The following is a 22,009-nucleotide window of genomic DNA, read 5'->3' on the forward strand; positions in this document are numbered from 1 at the left end:
AAAGGTTTGGCGTCTCTGTGGATTAAGAACACAATTTGATCAAACAATTCATCCATTAGTTTTCTAACGTTTTTCTTCACTGAAATTGTTTTTTAGATTCTTTTAAGATAAGTTGAAACGTTTTAAAACTTATCTTTTCCTTTCCAAACTGCTTTGCTTTTAAAGAAAGAAAATGACAAAGTAGATATGTTCTGTTATTATTCAAATGCAATATTTTTTTTTTAGGTTTTGAGTCAGTAAGGGCATTTCAACTTCCAGAAATGGTTTTAAGGGAAGATTTTATGGTACATACTCACATCATTTATGAGGTAATTTTATAAATAGGTTGTTTGATATTGTCTTAACGGAAAGGGATCCATTTATATTTTAGGTAACACAAATAAAAATATATCAATTTTCTAAATTAAAATTCTTTTTTATTAGTTGTTATATTGGAAGAAAACAAATTCATTTCGAATTGAAAAATGCATGAAATAAAATTGAAATAAATGGTTTAATACTACACGGAGATATAAATTCTGGTAAAAATTACACTGTTGAAACTTTCAGATTAAATTACGGTTAAACTTACCGGGGTTCAAGTTATCGATACTTTTTACCAAAACCTATTGCGAAACAAATAATAATTCTGTGATTTTTTACAGTAATGATTAACCTATGATGAGCCTATTTTAACCATAAAATCCATTTTCACTGTAAAATCCTAGTTAACCATGAAATATTGCGCCGTAATTTTACGTTATTAATATTTATTTAATTAGAGTGATTCAGCGATTTTAAGGTAATTATTACTGTAAAAATTATGGTATATTATATTTTCTGTGCCATAATTTGTTCCGATAGGATTTAATTTTACGGCAATCTGAGTGCTGGAACTTTTATCGTAATTTGATCCGGAAGTTTTTACAGTGTAGGGTAATTCCAGAAAAGTTACTCATCAATGTTACATTCGGCGTACCATCAGTAAGTATGTTATTCCCTTCTGCCTTCTATTTACGATATTCGTGCATTTTATCCTTCACAAACCTCTGCCTTTATTTGAATAATTTCTATTGATTCATAAAATTTTCACGCAATACATTATTACAGACTAGACATTTTCTTTTCAGTTATGCGCTAAATACTGTAGAATAACTTACGTAAAAACTAAATCTCTTAAAAAAAAGCACTTTTTTCATTGTTCAAAAATGAAACTTGCTATATAAAAAAATATCAATAAACAACAAAATGTAACAATACGAACAAGAATTTTTTTTTGTGTTTAACAGAAATAGGACTACTAAGATATTTCTGAATTAGGTTCTAAAACTGTTATGCATGCCCATGAAATGTGATGAAAAATTCTAGCTTTCAGAAATTATCGTCAATAATTTTGACTAACGCATGACCACGTGACGTATTGATTTTCTTATAAAAAAAATCAAACAACCTATTGCATTTAAGTGATTTAACGAAACATGCTTCTCCAATTCAGTATATGTTCAGAAAAATCATTAATGAAAAAAAAATACTTTTTGTCCTTAATGGTGAAATTTCATATTTTATAATACAAATGGATATTAAATGGTTTCTAGTTTCCAACCTAAAAGGTACAATTCTTCCACTTAATAAATCATTTTCTGGCATTTTCTGAAAACAAAAGCTTGTATATTAAAAGTGCATGCTTTCAAATATGATTTCTCTAATATATCTAGGCTGTTTTCCGAGAAAAATTTTCATACAGTTCAAAACTCTTATTATGTATTTCTAACGTCAGTATCAAAATTCTTATTATACAATCATCAATTACCTTAACCACTATTTGCGTCTCGTAATTTCTCGGGAAACAATATTTGATTTGATTTTCTTCTAATCAAATCTTAAAAAGGATAAAATCTGCTATCAATATTTTTTTCTGCTATTTTATTAAATTGAATGAATGCTTGATTTTTTTTTTTCATGAAACTTTATAATTGAAAATTCTTATCGTTCATAAAAATTAAAGCAATACTGATTGTAAAAAATTATCAATAAAACAAAGTGACTCAAAACTGTTTAAAAATTACTTAATATATAGTAGGAGGAATACGCTATGTAGCTGGTTTATTTTAGCGGAGAACATAATGTTAATGGTATCGAAGCTATTTAAAGCAATCTTAGAAGCTGTTAAGATAATAAAACTTGGTTAACTTTTTAGCAAGCGTGTCTACCCAAATTTTACGATTAATTTGGTTTTCAATGCACTTTTCTCAGATATCGTAGCTGGGACGTCTGAATAACTTCTCTATTCAACCTTTTCCCACATCATGGAATGAACCACCAGTTTTGAGTTATTTTGCTGCTCGCTCATAAAATTTACGACAAATGGTTGGTCGTGAATGAAAATTCGAAAATTGTTTCTTGCTGAAATGTTTTGTAATTTTGTGTTAATAATTGGCTGGTATTGTTTAAATTTGTATAAAGTCAAATCTATAATTTTTAATATCTGTTTTCATGGCCAAAAATAAGTATGCAATCAGCTAATTTTCCTCGAATTTTTCGAGAATCGTCTGATGAATTGAATCTGGAAAAGAGAAGGAAATATTTGTACTTGAGATTGATAGCGATCTATTTTTCTATTATTACTCTGTTCAACCCTTTTTGTATAGTTACTTGTTTGTTTTTTTCTCTCATTTCTAATTTTTAGAAGTAAATAAAAATTTTAAAATTAGAGTTTTATAACTATAGTCACTTATTTTCTTGGCATGTTACGTAGAAGTAAAACTCATTGTAGAAATGAGTAATGTTAAGCTTACATTTTTCCTACCGAGGTTTTATTTTCTTTCAGGCTAGCATTTGAAGAAAATTAAAACTAACTTGGATTTCAAAATGTAGTAATTAAATAATAAATCTTAAATTATCCCTAATAAAATAAAGCATTGCCTCTCTACCTAATAATATCTAACATTACCTTTCTATAAGCATTCAAAAATAAATTAATTTCATTTGAATGCAGCATTATTTGTATTTTGCTACAATAAGGTTATTTTTTTAATTTCTTGATAAATTTATTATCACTATTCATTCTTTTTTTTTTTCGTTTTCCGTGCCAAAACTGGTAAAATAACAACTGTGGTAAAAAATACGACTCGTGCGTGCTGGGAAATTAATTCAAAGAGTTACTAATTAAAATTAAGTATAATAAAATACATTACAGTCATTGGGATATTTACGTATCTACGGAAAGAAACTTAACCTACTATCGTTCGAACATTTTTCTTCCTCTACAGAATAAATCAAATAGTGTTTATGATTAATTCTCCAAAAATTAGAAGAAAAGAAAATGCTAAAATTATAGGATTTATTATATATTTTCATAGTAATTTTTAATAGTTAAGATTTAAGAAAGTTAAAAATACAAACTTCAAATACAAATCAGAAAGATAGACAAACACGATGATACAAAACATTTATAGAAATACGTTTGTACAAAATTTGAAAATCGTCATTAAGAGCCTTAAATTTTTAAAATTCCTTATAGACTTTAAAGATTTTAAAAGTATTCCCAGGTTACCCACTTTTCCTTAAAGCTTATTAAAGATCATTTGGTAACTTATTAAATTTCAATAATTTAGTTTAGAAAGCAAATAAGGTAATACTTAAGAGATATTTGAGCCCCCATTCAATGACTTAAAGAAAATTCCCATTTTATTTTCAATACATTAACACTAGCGTTTATTACAAGCTCTCACATTTTTGAAGTCACTCTCTTGTGACTGACTTAAATTTCAAAGTATGTCCTAACTTTTAAATTGCTTAGTTAAATAAAAATTCAGTTAGTGGAATAGATTAATACTTAGCTATGAAAATACTTTGTGATTTAAACGAACATAAAATATAAATAAAGGAATATGAAGCATCTAATATGCACATCGATATAAAGATAGACAAAACGTTGCATTCTGAAAATTAAGTTACTACTGATTATTAATATTTCATATATTTGTACACGAAGAAAAAAATTCTGTTTCAGATATCATTCTGAATAAGAAGGACAATTTCGTTAAAAGCAAATATACGGTATTTAAACCATTCATTGGGATCTTTTTTTCGTTTATATTTATACATAAATTGTTGCGTTTCTCGTCCTTTCGTTTTTTCGTTTCGTTTCACTGCCTGTTTCAAGATTATAGTTCTTATTACTGCTCATTTAGTAAAAATTACAAATGTAAATTTGACTGAAAAAATGTTTTTATATCATGCTCTAAGGTATCATAATAAAATTACAAAATTTTACCACATTTATCAAATTTATTACATTATAAAACCATATTTTATTATTAATTTTACCAAAATCATTAGCAAAGCGCTCCGATAAAAATTGTTGAATATTTTTTTTTTCGTTTTCATAGAGCCAGCGCGAAAGATAAATGTTTCCATGTTCAGGTAGTTGTCAAGTAAATTAAAGTTAGCTTTTTAGATTATTATTATAGATAAAAGCATTATAATTTGAGTGAATATTTTTTTTAAAATTTAACGATATCATTTTGTGACACCAGCAGTTTAAAGGGAAAAAAAAAAAAAAAAAAAAANAAAAAAAAAAAAAAAAAAAAAAAAAAAAAAAAAAAAAAAAAAAAAAAAACGAGAACTTTGTTCATCTTTGATGCATGTCTGGCATCGCTGAAAAATGTAAAACTTTTTCTGAATTTTTCTAGTAAAGACGTCTTTAATAATCTTTTGTATTGATGCATAAAATTGTTAGAAAGTAAATATATAGCTTCCCTTTATCCTGCTAACTGAAGCTTTAAATAATTTCACTTCACATAACAACTGGGGATAATTTAAATAATTTTTCATTTGCTTCCGATGAAACTTTTGAAAATCTGAAAAACGCGTATCTTTCAAATCATTACCAACTGCAGCCAAAACGTTAAAATTAAAGATGCCAGAAGCACCAGAAATATTAAGACAGTTTTAAGTGCACATATTTTACTCAAGTAATAATCCTCCCCTTCGTCTTATTAACAATTTTGACAATCGTTAAGTACCACTAAGTATTTGTCCCACCATGGTCAAGTACTTAGCCCCATTTTTAGGGCTCTATCTTTTAACGGTCGTAGTCGGAATGCCACGTAATTTTGACCCTGGTCAGGCGACGTCGACAGAGCCTCAGCTGGTATCCCTCACTCCAAATTTCCATACCGCAACCAACGAGAGGAATATCAACCACAACGGATTCAACGTTTACCTTGCTACACGCTGGTTGTTTTGCTGGGCTCCGGGATTGAACATTTAATCCCAGGTCCCCACCCAGCGGGATAAGTGATACCTTTACCAATTGCTCCATCAGAGAGCTCTTTAAAATGATACATGTTATACACTTTCTAAAAGAAAAGCATCCTTACGTTTGAACCCCAAAACACAAATGAAAATATATAACAATAGATAACAGTGGAGCCGTGGTGGCTCAAGGGATAGAGCGCTCGCCTTCAAGTGAGATTAACCGAGTACGAATCCCAACAATGGCTGGTCAATTTGAATTTCGCACCCAGCTCTCACTGATCACAGCGATAACTTAAACTATCCTCATTGGTAGATGGATCATGGGTTAGAATCCCTTGCGATCTGGCTAACCATGAGAGGTTTCTGTGGTTTTCATTTCCACGAAACACAAATGCGGGATAGTTCCATAAAAAATACTTCACGAAGTCAAAATTCTCCCAATACTTGTCAGTCGTAACATTGGTAGTCATACATTGGTACAACATCGGTAGTCGTAAACCCAAAATTGGGTCAGTTGGTTAGAGACGATAATTAAATAGACAGCAGTACAATGCACAGAAATATATCATTGCTTACATATTGGGCTGACAAGAAAATAATTTCTGTTTTTTCAGAATGAAATACCACTCAATTGTCTCTTTTCCAAACAAAGGACTTTTGATCAGTCAAATATCGCCTATTCTCTTTGATGACCATTTGTCATTTTTAGGGTTAACTTTATGACTTCAATCTTATCAACAAAAAACTCAATTTAGAGCAATCTGAGGTTCCAATTATTACTGAAATTTGACAATTTATAAAATATTGTAAGCATCAAAATAAATGATTATACGAAGGACAAAATCGGTGCTATACGAGGGATTCAATTTAACTTCCCATCCAAGCTCCTTTAAATCCAAACGTTTTGAAGATGTGTGAGGTCTCACATTGCCGTGGTAGATCCGTTTCGCGATAATGCACTAGTTCTATGATTGCAAGATTGTGAAGTTGCTGGAAAAATGTAAAAAGATTCTTAATCAAATATTTGATTAATTAAACTTCATTTTTTTTGCTTTATTTCACTCTAAAAGAACCAAAATTACTGTCTTGCCAGTTAATAGAAATCTACAATTTTTTCCTAAACACCTATCTCCTGAAAATGTGTCTTACATTGTTTTCAGCTTCTTTTAAGATTTCACTCCAAAAGTACAGACAGAACACAATATGTAGCATTAAATTACAATTATCAAGGAAAGCTAAAAATTTTCTAAGCAGTTCTAAATCGGTCATTTCGTTCAGTAAAACTCGAAAACTTTTTCTATAATTCACAAACTTTATTCTTAAAATAGGATATCAAAATATGTTCTTATCGAACAATTAATAAATCTCTATCCTAGGAATTTGCCCCATAGAAATACAATGGAAAACTCTAAAGTAAGGCTTTACATTTCCCTAGATAACACACAAGATCAGTAGCCAGATGTTATTAGTTCCTCTTACATGGAAATACCATTATGCGAACCAGGAGTTTTAAATTCCTGTTTCACCGGAATTCATTCGCTGATGAATCGAACTCGACGAAACAATGATGGCGAACTTTTGATGTAAGAGGATTACTTCGAAATAGTTCGCCAGCTCTCAGTTATGAAAATCGTAAACAAATTTGAAAACTTTTCAAGAATATTTCATTCGCAATACGCTGGTTGAAATAATTAGATAGTATATAACAACTTTATAGAATTCAAATTACCCTTTACATTATTTAGTTCTTTAATTATTAAAATTATTTATCTGAAGATCTGTGTGGTCTGCACTACTCTAATCACGTTTCTGTATTTCCAAATAACTTTAAACTGTTTTTTAATCCATATAACTTTAGCTGTATTTAAAAAAAATACTGAGCTTTGAGAATTAGATCAGTTTTGTGGCTTTTCAATGCATCAATACTTTTAAAGTATTAATTCACGTGCGTGTGTCATATGCATGCTCATTTCAAGAAGAATTTATGTTCATATATTTGCAAACTACGCTTAATTGCCGGGGAATAAAATTTTTGTCTCTTTCATATACCGTCCAGTGGGGCTACTTTGTGCAAATTCGAATTTGGAACTTTTCAAGTGCTGCTATTCAGTATTACGCTTTTTTCACGTTAAAAATGTGTGGAATTTGAAGATAGAAGTCTCCTCTATTACTACAAACATTTTTTCGAATTTTAAAACAATCTCAGAGTGTGTTTTGTTTATCCAATGTCAACCACTTTCCGAGAACGTCGGACGTCGAAAAGTGTGCCTGGAAACTTTAGCTGTGAAATGCAAAGACGTTGATAAAACAATTGTCGTAAGTGCAAATTATTTTATTTATATTTTAATAAACAATTATATCATGTTAGTGTTAAGAAAATTTGAAAATTAATAACAAATAAACGGAAAATGAAAGAAAATGCAATGTGGGGCTAATTTGTGCAAAGTTTCATTCGTTTTTTTTTTCGACAGAAAAATTGTCAGACGTTATAAAAAAAATACCTGGAACAAGAAACTACCGTCATTACACTTTAGAAAAGCTGCAACAACGTTTGCAAGCAGTTGCTGGTGGTATGTCGATTGCAGAAGCTTCTCGCAAGTACAAAATCCACAGAAATACTATTGATAATTAAATTCACGAGAAACACGTGAAACGTGCTGGTAAACTATTATTTTTCTTCTACAAAGATTTTAGGATTTCGAATNTCAAACGATTTAACACATAGAAATATATTTTATAGGACATCAGGTGATTTTGACAGAAACTGAAGAGCAAGTTCGGTCATGTTCATTCAAGCATGCTATGTTCAAATTTATCAATATTATAAATGTTAATGAATATGTAATAATTATTATTTTTGAAATTTCATCCATTTTAATGTTCAAAATCGTATATGGTTTCCTTTTGTTTAAACTCAACTGTTTTTAAATAAACAGTTGTTTTTAAGAAAAAATTCTTTATAAAAAATTGTTTTTTTAACGCTGACAATTATTTTCAAACTACTATCTTTACATATCTTGATGTTTTTGTTATTAAAAATGTCAACAATTAACTTTTTTAACAATTTTGTATCAATATTTTTCTAAAAGCATGATTATTAAACTGAATTCCGATCGCTGCACAAAGTAGCCCCACTTGGGGGCTACTTTGTGCAAGGTATGTTTTGACTTATTATTTGTAAATATTACATACAAATAATGCCAGTATTGATCAAATTCACTCGTCTGAGTCCAGTTATGAATATAATATCGATAAATTTTACTATAGTTTGAATTAACATAGTTTTTTTACATGTCAAAGTTCAAAAACTGCGAAATCCTGCACAAAGTAGCCCCACATGACGGTAAATACCTTATCTTGCCTGATTGTTTTGTGGTGATTTCAAATCTGAAATTAGTTTTACTCCTTTAGCTTCTGCTTTTTTTATGATATTTATGTTAATTTTAAAAATGTGCTATATAGCAGGAGGCCTAATAAATGCTACGGCAAACTTTTAGGAGAGATAGGACTCCACATGACCAACATGAAAATTGCATAGGAACGAAAGCTTTTAAATGGCATTACGCGGTCAGGGCTCTATTATGATCTGTTGAGAAGCACAAGAAGAAAATGAACAGTTTTTAATAGAAAAGTGTCCATAGCGGTATATAATGACATATTCGGACTTGGAGGGAAGTTGTTGTTGTTGTTCATTTTACGTCGCAATTTCGTTCAAATTACTTTTCCTAACCTTTTTTTATTACTGTTTGTTTGTAGTTAATTTACGTCGCACTGGAGCTGCACAATGGGCTATTGGCGACGGTCTGGGAAACATCTCTGAGGATGATCCGAAGACATGCCATCACAATTTTGATCCTGTGCAGAGGAGATGGCACCCCCGCTTCGATAGCCCGACGACCTGCACGCGAAATCGAGTACTTTACGGTAGAATAGTTTAACGAGGACCAATACCGCACACCCTCGGTCCCTACGCAGAATGATCCAAGTGATCACCCACCAGCACACTGACAGCAACCAGTGATGCTTGATTTCGGTGATCTTCTGGGAACCGTGTCTTAACGATCAGTCTACTGCGGGACCCGGACTTGGAGGGGGTATCCCTTGAAATTTTAAATCTGATAATGTGCCCTAACTTCCCTTGAAGTTTGTTGAAATCTTTACGTGATTCACTGTTCGATAAAGTGTTTTAAACCTGAAAATCTCGTCAAAAATAGACTAAAAATCTCATTTAAAAAACAGTAGCTTTGAGAGAGAAATGGATTGCAAATTTGAAATCAGTGACATAAAATTACCCAAGATCCGTTAGAAACTTCTCATACACTAGAAAACAAAACAAAAGGAAAAAAATGTTCCAAGTTTATGAATACTTGTCATATTGTTCAGAAAAGTTCTATGGTTTTTTTTCATAATCCACAAGCTTAATTCTGTAGCAAAATCCCAAACTATGTTTTTTAGAACTTTAATTATCTAACCTCAAGTTCATGCTGTTTTTATTCCTCTTCACTTTTCTGATATTCTTTTAAACTAAATTTTTTTATTTAGTTAGTAAGTATTAACTATTGATATTAAACAAACTTAGACAGAGTTATCAGATTTAAATAAGTTTTTTTTCCTTTTTAATAACTAATTTTTTGACAGTGTCTTCCAAAGTATGTTTTCTAAGTATGACAGTGTTTTCTAAACTACGTTAAATTATGGACACTTATGCTTTTATTTAGAAAATTTTTAATTTTTTTTATGATTCCGAAAATTTGCTCAAGTAAAAGAATCATGACGATGTTTTTTTAAAAAAAATTTTCATCTCAATCCTTGGACTAAATAGTAATATAGTGATTGGCTCAAAGCACATATTATATATTTTCCTAAACAACACGCAATATCTCTGATGTTCATTTCCAATGGATTTTAAAACATGTGAACCAGAAGTTTTTAATTCGTGTTTTAGTGGAACTTATTTATTGATGAATCAAATTCGAGGTTGAGAAATTGTTATGTTAAGATTACTCTGAAACAACTAGCAAATTTACAGTTATGTTGTTATTACAGATGCTAAATTCGGAAGTTAATACATGACATTAGGAATAGAACAGAGCAGCATTATGAATTTTATTTGAAATATCAAAACATTTAAAGTACAGAAATTAACATAAATTAACATAAATAACATAAATTAAAATTAACAGAAATGTCTAGAGTGTAAAGATTCATGTAGTCAGGATATGAGACCTTCGACCATCCAATATATCTGAAAATATATACGTTATCCTGTATATTAGTGTCAACCTTATGACTGATGAGTAAGTGTTGCGTATTCATACTGCTCTTTCTGCTACTAAACTACTAAACTCAGTGGCGCGACAGCTCATAGAGGGCCAAAGCCTACTGTGCCCATCTCAGTTTTCTTGACCTTGGGCTCTGGGGTGCAGGAGCAGGTGTTCCAGTCAGGTGGTCAGATGAACGCGGAACCCCCAGTGTTTAGTTCCCAAGCATGCTTGGTACTCACAGCTCTTGGTACTGCTCTTTCTACTACGAAAATCAATTCAGCTTTTTTTTTCCAAGTTTATCTTTGAAATTAACGTGTTTGTATAAAGCAAAACAACGTGAATAAAGCACAAATAAATGCGCCAAGAATTTGCACTTTTAATTGCACTTGGTTTAAGTTGTTTAACTTTATTCGTACTCAGGAAAATAAACCATTTCTTTATTGCTATCTATTTTATTTCTTGTTTACACAGCACCTGCAATATTAATTTTTGCATGCAAGCATTTGTAAGACAACAAAAATATAAATCTTACTATAAGAATAAGAATTCTAAATCCAAAATAAAATAAAATGGATGAATCCATAAAGAGCGCCAATAAATAATTCTTCTAAAATTACCCTGGTGTATTTATGAAGATGGATTTTATAGACCAGACCGTTGTATAAAACTAGAATGTCTTTAAAGTTTTAAACTAAAATATAGTCATAAACCGTATGTACCAATCCTTAGAGCAGTTCCTATTTCAATAAAAGGTTGTAAAATGCTGAGCTTATAAATTTGTATATGAATCTCGAATTTTCCAGATGAAAGAGACCTTATCATTTTTCGATTCATACAAATACCTGGCAGTTATCCAATATTCTACAATCTATCCACCTCTTCAAATCCAAATAAATATGCAAATCAATTTATAAATCCACGATAGTGTCAGGACTTTTCACGGAAAATTCAATAATGGGAAACACTAAAAAAAGGAAAAAAAGAAACATCTATTTAATGTTATATTTAACAACGTTTATAAAATCAATTTTTGTGTTAGCTATTACAAATGCACATACATTGCATTTAGTGTGCATTTCATTTTCAAGTGGGTAAATGTTACAAAGCAGATTTTAAAAAAAGTGAATTTACATGGAGGAACCTATTTTGATATGTAAAGAAGTTTCAATTTAAAACTAGTTTGACAATCAGTTGTAAAAAATATGTATACGATTATTAATTATAACACATTTATTTTCTGCTCACCTATAACAAAGAAAATTTGTTTAAGAAAAAAAAAACTAGGAAAAAATGAACACCCTGAAAAACTAAAACATAATAATTTGTTGAAAATATTTTTAACCCTTCGATGCAGAATTTTGATCAAACCTTTTTAAATTTTTCTTCACTATTTTGCATTAATTCAGATCAAAATAAGTGAAAACTTATATACTTAGCATTTCAATACGGTTTCGTAATGAAATACAACATGACATACCGGTTGTCTATTTCTGAGTTACAGGTAAAATCTCCCAAACACGGCTCACTTCTAAATAAAAAATTTTAAATCTTTCACTTAATTGCAGCTATTAAGGTCGAAAAGAAATAACAATTCATCATTGAAATTTCTCTAATTTAAAAAATCAATTATTGATAACATTTTGAATATGAATAAAAAAATATTTTCTGAACAACATTTTTTTTTATTTTATATTTTAGTACAAATATATTTCAAAAATCTTATAGATTATTTTAGAAACCATTAGATTGTGTTTTCAGTATTAAAAATACCTATATATATATATATATATTTGTTTGTCAAAAAAAAATATTTAAATGAGGCACCGGTGTCCCATCTGTGTCAAAGGGCGTCTTTTAAAGTAAAGTAGAATTTCTGGTATGTTTATTAGGTCGAAATTAATGAGTTAATTGTTATATCTAGAGTACTTTCAGTAGACATAGAGGAAAGGTGAATAAAGTTGTATCTTTGGTTTTGCCACTTTATACACAAGTCCAAATTTCGTAAACAAAAAAAATCAGCTCTAAGTGCTGTCTTTTACTTTGGCTATGTAGTTAGTAGTCAAGTTTTTGTATTTAAATAATGTATTTCTGTATTGCAAGTCTTTAATTTTTAGTTAATATTTCAAATTATATGGGTTTTTTCATACTATTTAATACGTCTCTTAAGATTTGGCTGGTGTTTTCCAAAATAACTAGTAAAATTTTGCAGCAATTTAGATTTTATGATTGCAACGCCATCTCTAAAACAAAATACAACACCTGTAGTTAAAACGAAAGCGTTTTTTTTCTGGAAAATTTGAATTTGAAGTTAAAAAATTTAACTTATATTTCAGAATTTTGAGTGTCGAAGAAATTAGATTTAATATCGTAGAATGGAAATTTTAAATTACTATTTTATAGATTTTTCTATGTTTGAATGGATTAATATTTTCCTAGTGTACATCCCTTTTTATAATTCAGTAATTAATGTGTAAGAATTCTTTTTCTCTCTGACTCTTATATAGATTCAGATAATTTTTATTGGCCTTGTATGCATAAAATACACTAAAAGAAAATGAAGTAAGGTTTCATCCTGAACAGTTTTTCTTCGAAAGAATTTATTTTATAGAACATTCGAAATATAAAGCTTTCTTTCGAAAAAAAATAATTGAAATATTTTAAAGAAAATTTATTTGAAATTTCATGTATTAGTTCCTGATCGCGTTTCAACTCTAGTCCATGGAGACTACAAATATTTTCTGTTTATTATTTAGTATATACACTTCCGTAACTGGTTTTATCCCTGGGATTGGTTTATTTATTCTCGGATGCATTTTCTTGAAAAGTAAAGGGTGCCGAGAGAATTGGAAAAGAAAGTTACCCGATAGAAGTTATAAAGCACATCGAATTGTAAAGGAAAACTATCATCTCCTCATTCGAACTGATGGAGTAACTTGACAAAACTAGGAAATGATTCTGAAGTCTTAAATTACGTTTTTATTTTTTGAAAAGGAATAAAGATTTCTCCAAAAATTTCCCTTTGCAAATTTTTGATTAAATTTCGTATTTAAATAATATTAAAAGGAATGTTAAATGGAACATTATTATACTGTTTTATTCATTTGTTGATGATTTTTAGCAAAACAAAAGAAAGATCTTATGCTTTTATGCTACTAGATTTAAAATTATTACTGTGATTTTCAAAATTATAAGCTCTTTAATTTAAGCCATCAGCAACTTTAAAGTCAGACTGATTAATATTCTGATGTCTGAAACTAATTTCCAAAGCAGCTTATTTGTTTTTAAGGCTTTCTTTCTGGAATAAAAACAATTGTTTTCAACTATTATAAATACAAACACCATTTGCAATTTTAAACTAAAATCTTTCAATACTGGTGTCCCGCAGTGGACTGATCGTTAAGACACGGTTCCCATCAGATCACCAAAGTCAAGCATCACTGGCTGCGGTCAGTGTGCGGGTGGGTGACCCACTTGGATCAGTCTGCGTAGGGACCGAGGGTGTGCGGTATTGGTCCTCGTTAAACTGTGCTACCTTAAAGCGCTCGATTTTGCGTGCAGGTCGTCGGGCTACTGAAGCAGGTGTGCCATCCCCTCTGCAGAGGATCAAAATTGTGATGGCATGTCTTCGGATCATCCTCAGGGATGTTTCCCAGACCATCGCCAATAGCCCATTGTGCAGCTCTAGTGCGACGTAAATGAACAACAACTTTCAATACTGGTAGTTTTATAATGGTAAATGATGGTATTGGTGGCAATGATGGTAAATTTAATTTAAAACCCTCATTTCATGAACGATTCATATATTAACCCTCTAGACAATAGTTCCCAAGATAATAGCCTACTTTTCATACAGATTTGAACTAACCAAAAAAAGCTTTTCATACTTTTAAATAAATCAACATAGAGAATTTTTAATCTATCACTTTATATTATTTTTAAAGATAAGTTGGGACAATATACCTACCTTCATCATGGTGCACCCTGAAAATACTTAACCACTTCCTTGATTAACCCCGAGTTAACTCGGGTACGTATATATTGCAAGTATTTATTACTCGGGCATAGCAGAATTCGTCAATACGTTTTGTTTTATCACGTTTTTATTCGGCAGGAAGCAAAACAAAAAATAATAATAATCTGCTGTGATTGGAAGCTTGCCGATTTTTGTTTGGGAATTTTGCTATTTGTGGGTCTGCGACGTGTTTTGTACAATTGTATATACGATGGCTAATGAATTTACATGGAAAAAAGTGTAAAAAAATGCCGTTCCCGAGCAAAAGTGAAAATAATGAAGATGATTTTCAAGATAATGAATAAGATGTGAACATGTGAAGACTTATAGTTAACTTTTTTCATTTGCCCGAGATAATTTGGGAAAGTAAACTGATGGTAAATTAAATATTTTTTACACATAAAAAAATTAAAATTTAAACCTATAACGTTTGTTTTTTTTTTGTTTTAGCTCATTGTATTTATTAATGAAATAAAAAAAATATATAGATTTTTTGCATTTTTACGTCAAGTTTAAGGTGGTTACGTTAAGGTTACGGAGGTTACGTTAAGGTTAAGATGGATGCGGTTAAGGTGGCTAAAAAATGTACCACTTTAAACTTGCAGCCTCACTCTATACCTAATGTGTTTCAACGTTCTCTAGCCGGCTGCAATGCTGATATTTTCTCAATCATAGAAATGAACTTCTCGCATGATAACCTGTACTTTTTAAATTTTTAGGTTACAGTTTACATCACCTCCCTAAATCTAGAGAGCTTCCAAGAAGCAACATTTTTGGTGTCGAAGATAACCTCGGTGATCAAAACTATTTAGCAGAAGGTGGGCATGCAAGACAATTCCGAAATCGTGATGACATAAGTCTGGAGATCTGGGCAGATTTTTGAGATGCATGCTCTATTAATTTTACTGGGAAGAAAAACTGACCCTTTGCTCATAAAGCAATATATCCTGAGCTATATTTATAATGAAAAGAAACTTATCAATTTCTTGAGTCAGGGATTAGTAATTTTAATGTCTACTTTCAAAGATTTGGCTGTTGTTAATAGCTGAGCGGTACTAGCCTTTTTAAATTCCACACCCCTATAAATATTCACCAATTTTTAGAATCATATGCATGTTTACACTATATTTAGATAAGCAGATAAACAGTTTAAAAAATTTGATGTGATAATGCTTGTATGTGCAACAAAATTTTAAAATATGCAAAGGTAAAACTGGAAAGTAGAAGTGCTTTTCGGTTAGAGGAACTCAAAGGAAAAAGGAAGAAAATGGAGAAGAAAGCTGAGATCATGGAGAGATCAGCTGATGTCCAAGCTGCAGTTTTTAAATTACTCCCTTCCAAAAATACGCGAGAACTTTTAATAACTCTATGGAAAATATAAAGAAGATCAATTTTAGATGTAGAAATTTGTTTCTAACGTGTCAAAAAAAATTCACACTCACAAGAGAATACCTATTATTTATCAAGTCTAAAAGCTCTTTTAAGATAGTAACAATGAAAATATTTTTACAGAGTCGCACTGCTAAATACAAAAGAGAAAAAAAAATAGAGAGAGTGCAAAGAAATTATTACGTGTTCTTATTATGAGTTATATAGCATGAGTTCATGTTCAAGTACTGTTTGTTAGGGGGAGCCTAGCTCTACGTGAGCCTCCGAGTTGAATACTGAAGTGCTAAATACTTGCTTAAACTTCGTTTCCGGCTGTTTCATTGTTTTTCATTTTTCTTTACTCTCGCCATTGAAAATTCAAAAAAAGAATTGTTCAAGTACTTTATTTCGAAAGTTATTCTTTAAAATTAAAACCTCTGAATTGTTTTAGTTTGTTTAATGAAACTTAGAATTGCCTTATTTTCTTATTTTTTGCAATCATAATAAAGATTTACATTTACGTTTCTTATTCATAAATTTAACGTGACAAAAAAGAAAAGAAAATCTCTCAAATTTCGCAAAAATTACTTAATGCACTAGATATAAGTAATAATGCGATTTTATTTATTTCGAAAAAAATTTCTCTAAACTGTTTTTTTCTAATCATTAATATTACTTGCACTATACATTTCAATGGAATCACGCTGAAGGAAATTAAAGAAAAATGTCTCATTCTTGGCCAGATAAGTTTAAATACTTAAGTAAATCGACCAGTTGTAAAACTCGTTAGTTGCTGCTAAAAAAAATTTTAAGTAAGAAATAAAAACTATGTCTTTAATTAATGTTTTTTTAGCCAAGTATTTAAATTTTACACCTCATTGTAAGACTTCACACAAATTTCAAACAGTTAGCAGAGAAAAAACTGCACAAGTAACTTCTACTTCCAAGTGGAAAAACCGTCTAGATGACTCTTGAGAAGTTTGGGGATTGAACAACTCACTTAAACGGAAAAGAGAAATAATTGGAGTATCTGTGCCTTAGGGTAAGAAATAAGACTTACTGAAATTTCCGTTACCTTTGTTTTCTATAATTAACTTATTTAGTAAAATTATTTAAGATAAGGGTTTCTGTTAATTTTAATTGCATGTATTAAATTCAGATTACATCTATCTTCATTAGGAATAATTTCTTGAAACAGAAAAAAAACCGAAGCATGTTTGCTTAAAAAATGATTTGCTTCTCAAATATCTATTCGCCTAATTAATTAGTAGATATATTTAAATCACGGTAATTAGACCCCGCCTCAAGTAAAAAAATAGGAAATTTAATTTAGCAAATAAAATATTGTGTATTTCTTTATTTATCTACTAGTAGATTTAAAAACTAAAAAGAAAATGTTATTGCTATTTCGAAATTATTTTTCTTAATTGGTTAGAGTTCTGTTTCAGTGGTTTTATATTTTTGTTTTACAAATATTTGTCTTCAAAATTATATTCCATACAGTAAAATGAAAGTATACTTATAAAATAAACATTAAGAATCAGCATTGCCTCAATACATATTACTAAAGCTTCACAAAATCTTTTCTAGTTACGGCTTAATTAAAATTAACCGAGTGTCTCATTTGAAAGTTTATTAATCACCTCTTTAAATATTGACATCGTTGAGTTTTAAGAAGTAATTACTTGCTCATTTTCTTAAAAATAAATTTAGGTAGATTTAAATGAATATTTTAAATTAGTCTTGCGTCCTTATAAGGATAAATTTAATGATAACATACTGAACTAATATTTTATTATGTTTCTCTCTATATATGGATCTCTTTCTCCTTGTATATATATATAGTATTGAATTTGTTTTTAGATATATTGATGACTTAATTATCTTTAATTTCCAAGATTTTACTAATTTATTGAGTGATATATACGCTGAGGAATTAATCTTACTTCATAATCATAATGATAATATTAATTTAAATTTTTTGGATTTGGGTATTATAAAAGTTGAAAATATCTGTTTTGTTGATTTATACGATAAAAGAAATGATTTTAATTTTAATATTAATAAACTAATTACTTGGAATTCCAATGTTTCTAGGAGCATCTATTTAAATACCACTTTTAATGAAATGAACAGAATTAAAAGAATAAGAAGTAATTTTTATTTATCCAAAAAACAAATCGATAAACTCTTTCAAAATTTGATAAATAGCAATGGATATCCAACTAAAGTAATAAAATTTTATATAAAATCATTGAATTAATCGTATATTTTTGTGGATATATTTACTAAACATTTTTTTTGTTAATTTTATAATTTTCCCATGTGCAAATCCATTTCGGTTAAATCCATTGCCAAAATTATTTACTAAATAATTTCTTTGTTAATTTGTATAATTTTTCCATGCGCAAATCCATTTCGGGCAAATCCATGGTTAAAATTATTTACTAAAAATTCCTTTACTAAATAATATCCTTTGTTAATCTATACAATTTTTCCATGTGCAAATCCATTTCGGGCAAATCCGTGGGTAAAATTGTTTGCTAAAGATTTCTTTATTAATTTATGCAATTTTTACATGTTTCAAATCCATTTCGGGCAAATCCGTGGCTGAAATTATCTACTAATTTTTTTTTCTTTGTTAATTTTTCCATGTGCAAATCCATTTCGGGCAAATCCGTGTTAAAATTATCTATTAATTTTTTTTTTCTTTGATAACTTTTATAATTTTTCCATGTGCTATTCCGTGCAAATCCGCAGCTAAAATTATTTGCAAAACAGGCAATTTATGTTTCTCTTTTCTATTTTATATTTTTTCTTAAATAAACATCTATTTTCTAAAACTTTTTACGGTCAATTTTTAAAATTATCAAGTATAATATTACCTTGCGCACATCCATTTCGGGCCCATCCTTGGTAACTAACAAATCATTGCACAGATTAACAAATCACTTCAGCAGTGCAGTAAGAACGACACTTTAAAATCCTCTTGTTACACTCAATTTGAGCTTTTGTTTTCATATTTTGCAATCTGGCAATCTTTCTGCGAAAACATTTTTAAATCATTCTTGAAAAATTGCCGTCCATGTAAGTTGATCTGATTTCGTTAATCGCTTTATAGTCCATTTTTATATTGTTTTTTTCTTTTTATTTTATTTTATTTTCTGTTTTTACATGTTATTTTTACTTATTTTTCCTTTTTGTGTTCTATTTTATTTGTTGTAATTTTTATGAAATATTTTTTGAGTGCTCCTCACACTATTGTATTAATATATTTTGCTTTGGCTTTATTGATACCATATCAGAAAGCCCTCTGTTTTGCGAACTGCACTCTGTGTTGAACTCTGTTTCGTGTGGGCTGAAGAAAAGATTATATCTTTTTTTCCGGTTTTTTAAATAAAATTTCATCTTTTTTTTTTTTTAAACTGTTGTTTGTTATCTTTTCACTTATTATTTCTCCCCANATATATATATATATATATATATATATATATATATATATATATATAAAGTTTAAATATTGAGAAAACATGGAAAATAATAAAGATTAATGAAGAGAGAAGAAGAAAAATTATTAAAATAAAACTATTAAAGAATTTTTTTTTAAATAATTGAATATAAGTGTAAAAACCTATAAATAAACATTGACCTGTCCTTATAAAAGTGTCTGGCATTTTAATTTACCAAACATTACATCCAAATACAGATAATAAGGAGGCAGAGTATCAATTCCACAACGTGGAAGAATTTTATCATACGATGCTCAAAGCCATAAAATGATTTCTAAAAAGTTAAAGCAAGTAAAGAAATTAATCATAAAATGATTTAAAATTATCCTACGGTAAGCAAAACTGCGTATCAAAAGCTAGTACTCGAATAGACAGTTTTAATCTGTTTATAGTAAGGTGATAAGGTTATAGTTTAGTAGGAAGGAAAATGGAGAAAAACAGTTTTATTGAAAACAACTTTAAGCCGTCAAATAGTCTGCAATAAAATAGGAATTTTTCAAAGCGTGTGGGTAACGATTAAAGAGAGAAAAAATATCTATTTATCCTAAAACACTTTTTTTTTATAAAAATATTTTTCTTAATTTATAGTCATGTAGTCATTTATTTAGCCTGTATTCTTAAATGTGGCAATTTTAGACTATTTACTTTCCTAACTGACAGTCAAAATAAGCAGTATATCTAAATTATTGGTACTCAAACTTTAGTTTGTATTCACAATTTAAATTTATCATCATACCGAGAGAACCTGTGTACAACTATAGTTCATAAGCAGAACTCTGTTCTAAAGCAGAGAATTAAATTTTAAATATAATAATAAATTCCCATGAATGATTAACTACTAAATTAAGAAAACCATTGAGTCTATCATTACTCGACTTTTGCTTTCTCCCCAGTGTCATTTTGAGATCATATTTTAACTACAGTTAGTAATAATCAAGGTATTATTAAATCCAATATGGGGACTATTTCTAAAGCCTTTGGGGGAAATAGGAGATACGGTTTTGATGCATTGATCCTTTATGATTGATATATATTCTCTAAGTAGCCATTATTGATATTTTTCCACAACAGGAACTATTTTCAGAAAAAAAGACTAAGTTGGTTGATAGCGTGTCGTAACTACCAATAAAAATAATAAATACCAATTCACTAGTGTATAAGACATGTTAACTTGATTCTTTCTTGAGAAACCTTTTGTTAGATAAAAGTTGACTTGGTCAAAAGCATACTCTCCCCATATTGGTGACTTCCGGATGCGATATGAACTTGCCAAAATTGATGGATGGTCCACATTGAACAGCTGATACCAATTCACTAGTACATGTTAACCTATTACCATCTTGAGGTACCTTCAGATAGATGAAGGCTGACATGGTCGAAAGCATACAGATATAAGAAGGTATTTAATTCATCAATCTATGCGCCGATATTTTCACTACAGGTTTGCCATGAAATCGGCAAATTATTCACACATGGAAGATAAAACCCTGGTGGATGAGAGTCAATTATTTCTTGAGAAGTCAGTTTAACGTGATTTTTGGAAATAAATAGTTTTTCCATTAAGGAGCTATACAAATTTAGAAATAAGTGGTAGTAAGTCAGACAATCAGGGGTCCAAGTTTATGATTTTTTGCAAGTTAAGAACAAAACCATTATCCCAATGGAGAGAGTCTTTTTGGTATCTGGCTTGCACTTAGATGCAATTCCCCAGCGTGAACACATGTCAATAATATCTCCAACTCTTGAAATGACGTTGCACAGCCTCCTTTTGTTTTTTTATTAATAATATAACAGTTATTAATATTATAGCAGTAATTAACAAAAATAATCAATTGACAAGCAATAAGAATTAATAAGAATGATATCTAAAAATTATAGGCCCGTTTACAGGGCGAACCCATTCATACATCCATTCATTCATCCACAGATCTTAATTTTGACCAGAACCAGAGAATGATCAATCTCCTATCCAGTACCCCAGAGGTATAATTTGTTGTGGGATCATGGAGGACTTTGTGATCCGACTGGTTTAACGTGCACCAGTCACCATTTCTTCACTTCTTCGCTCCGGCAGGATTCGAACTAGAGTTCTCACGAGCGAGAGTCCAGTGCCTTACCAGGCAATCCCGGCCCGAAAATTTGGTTAAAATGAATAAATAATTACTTTTTGTTTCACACACTGCCATTTATGTGTTTTGGATTGGTTATTCTTGTATAACTTATTGTAAAGTATCCATTCAGATGTTTTCTTCATTGGTTCAATAAAAAAATAATATTTAATGGACTTTGTTGTAATCATCATACACACCAACTACTTCATGAAAAAAACGTAAATATACAAATTAAATCTAAATGAAAAAAAACTGAAATGTCCTCGGAGAAAACAATTTTAGTAAAACTACTGGACTTGTATGATAATAACATTTAAAATTTAAAAGAAATGAAATTAAAATTTTTAAACTTATAAATAGACATTCGTTTGTTGATGTTTCTGTTCGTGGGATAACGGCTTACCGGGAATTCCTGCTTTCAATTTATAGTTCTTACTTTCAAGCATTGAGAAAAAATGCAAAACTGAGAACTTAACTAATCGAAAAACATAAAATTTTGCCATA

At 29.6% G+C, this 22,009-nt stretch overlaps 1 long non-coding RNA gene across 1 annotated transcript; it reads left to right on the forward strand.

The window, feature by feature from the left end:
• The first annotated feature begins 223 nt into the window (after positions 1–223).
• Positions 224–2,372, forward strand: LOC122269633 (uncharacterized). Its single transcript, XR_006225300.2, has 2 exons — positions 224–308; positions 2,233–2,372. It is a non-coding gene; the product is annotated as an uncharacterized lncRNA (long non-coding RNA).
• The last annotated feature ends 19,637 nt before the right edge of the window (positions 2,373–22,009 follow it).

This window comes from Parasteatoda tepidariorum, chromosome 8 (assembly GCF_043381705.1).
Source record: "Parasteatoda tepidariorum isolate YZ-2023 chromosome 8, CAS_Ptep_4.0, whole genome shotgun sequence".
NCBI classification, from domain to species: Eukaryota; Metazoa; Arthropoda; class Arachnida; order Araneae; family Theridiidae; genus Parasteatoda; species Parasteatoda tepidariorum.